We start from the raw sequence: 3052 nt of genomic DNA, 5'->3' as shown, positions 1-3052 counted from the left end.
GGGGTGGTTTTGGGGTGATTTTAGGGCGGTTTTGGGGTGGTTTTGGGGTGGTTTTTGGGGTGATTTGGGGTGGATTTGAGATGGATTTTGGGGTGGATTTGGGATGGTTTTGGGATGGATTTTGGGGTGGATTTGGGGTGGATTTTGGTGGGGGTCCCAGGTGGATTTTGGGGTGGTTTTGGGGTACCAGGGTGGGTTTTGGGGTGGGATTGGGGGTCCCAGGTGGATTTTGGGGTGGTTTTGGGGTACTGGGAGAGTTGGGTGACATGGAGACACCTGGGGCTGAGGTTTTGGGGCACACCAGGTGGGGTTTGGGGTGAATCGAGGGTCCAAGGTGGGGGTTTGGGGTGAATTGGGGGTCCAAGGTGGGCGTTTGGGGTGAGGGGACCACCCCGGGCCACCAGAACCCACCCTGGGACCACCCTGTGACCAGCCAGGACCACCAGAACCCACCCTGGGACCACCCTGGGCCACCAGAACCCACCCTGGGACCACCCTGTGACCAGCCAGGACCACCAGAACCCACCCTGGGACCACCCCGGGCCACCAGAACCCACCCTGGGACCACCCTGTGACCAGCCAGGACCACCAGAACCCACCCTGGGACCACCCCGGGCCACCAGAACCCACCTTTGGACCACCCAGGACCACCAGAACCTCCCTGGGACCACCCCGGGCCACCAGAACCCACCCTGGGACCACCCTGTGACCAGCCAGGACCACCAGAACCCACCCTGGGACCACCCCGGGCCACCAGAACCCACCTTTGGACCACCCAGGACCACCAGAACCTCCCTGGGACCACCCCGGGCCACCAGAACCCACCCTGGGACCACCCTGTGACCAGCCAGGACCACCAGAACCCACCCTGGGACCACCCTGGGCCACCAGAACCCACCCTGGGACCACCCTGTGACCAGCCAGGACCACCAGAACCCACCCTGGGACCACCCCGGGCCACCAGAACCCACCCTGGGACCACCCTGTGACCAGCCAGGACCACCAGAACCCACCCTGGGACCACCCCGGGCCACCAGAACCCACCTTTGGACCACCCAGGACCACCAGAACCTCCCTGGGACCACCCCGGGCCACCAGAACCCACCCTGGGACCACCCTGTGACCAGCCAGGACCACCAGAACCCACCCTGGGACCACCCCGGGCCACCAGAACCCACCTTTGGACCACCCAGGACCACCAGAACCTCCCTGGGACCACCCCGGGCCACCAGAACCCACCCTGGGACCACCCTGTGACCAGCCAGGACCACCAGAACCCACCCTGGGACCACCCTGGGCCACCAGAACCCACCCTGGGACCACCCTGTGACCAGCCAGGACCACCAGAACCCACCCTGGGACCACCCCGGGCCACCAGAACCCACCCTGGGACCACCCTGTGACCAGCCAGGACCACCAGAACCCACCCTGGGACCACCCCGGGCCACCAGAACCCACCTTTGGACCACCCAGGACCACCAGAACCTCCCTGGGACCACCCCGGGCCACCAGAACCCACCCTGGGACCACCCTGTGACCAGCCAGGACCACCAGAACCCACCCTGGGACCACCCCGGGCCACCAGAACCCACCTTTGGACCACCCAGGACCACCAGAACCTCCCTGGGACCACCCCGGGCCACCAGAACCCACCCTGGGACCACCCTGTGACCAGCCAGGACCACCAGAACCCACCCTGGGACCACCCTGGGCCACCAGAACCCACCCTGGGACCACCCTGTGACCAGCCAGGACCACCAGAACCCACCCTGGGACCACCCCGGGCCACCAGAACCCACCCTGGGACCACCCTGTGACCAGCCAGGACCACCAGAACCCACCCTGGGACCACCCCGGGCCACCAGAACCCACCTTTGGACCACCCAGGACCACCAGAACCTCCCTGGGACCACCCCGGGCCACCAGAACCCACCCTGGGACCACCCTGTGACCAGCCAGGACCACCAGAACCCACCCTGGGACCACCCCGGGCCACCAGAACCCACCTTTGGACCACCCAGGACCACCAGAACCTCCCTGGGACCACCCCGGGCCACCAGAACCCACCCTGGGACCACCCTGTGACCAGCCAGGACCACCAGAACCCACCCTGGGACCACCCTGGGCCACCAGAACCCACCCTGGGACCACCCTGTGACCAGCCAGGACCACCAGAACCCACCCTGGGACCACCCCGGGCCACCAGAACCCACCCTGGGACCACCCTGTGACCAGCCAGGACCACCAGAACCCACCCTGGGACCACCCCGGGCCACCAGAACCCACCTTTGGACCACCCAGGACCACCAGAACCTCCCTGGGACCACCCCGGGCCACCAGAACCCACCCTGGGACCACCCTGTGACCAGCCAGGACCACCAGAACCCACCCTGGGACCACCCCGGGCCACCAGAACCCACCTTTGGACCACCCAGGACCACCAGAACCTCCCTGGGACCACCCCGGGCCACCAGAACCCACCCTGGGACCACCCTGTGACCAGCCAGGACCACCAGAACCCACCCTGGGACCACCCTGGGCCACCAGAACCCACCCTGGGACCACCCTGTGACCAGCCAGGACCACCAGAACCCACCCTGGGACCACCCCGGGCCACCAGAACCCACCCTGGGACCACCCTGTGACCAGCCAGGACCACCAGAACCCACCCTGGGACCACCCCGGGCCACCAGAACCCACCTTTGGACCACCCAGGACCACCAGAACCTCCCTGGGACCACCCCGGGCCACCAGAACCCACCCTGGGACCACCCTGTGACCAGCCAGGACCACCAGAACCCACCCTGGGACCACCCCGGGCCACCAGAACCCACCTTTGGACCACCCAGGACCACCAGAACCTCCCTGGGACCAGCCAGGACCACCAGAACCCACCCTGGGACCACCCTGGGCCACCAGAACCCACCCTGGGACCACCCTGTGACCAGCCAGGACCACCAGAACCCACCCTGGGACCACCCTGGGCCACCAGAACCCACCCTGGGACCACCCTGTGACCAGCCAGGACCACCAGAACCCACCCTGGGACCAC

Source organism: Corvus brachyrhynchos, unplaced genomic scaffold, assembly GCF_000691975.1.
Source record: "Corvus brachyrhynchos isolate BGI_N302 unplaced genomic scaffold, ASM69197v1 scaffold543, whole genome shotgun sequence".
Lineage (NCBI taxonomy): Eukaryota > Metazoa > Chordata > Aves > Passeriformes > Corvidae > Corvus > Corvus brachyrhynchos.
Note: the sequence above shows the minus strand (reverse complement) of the source record.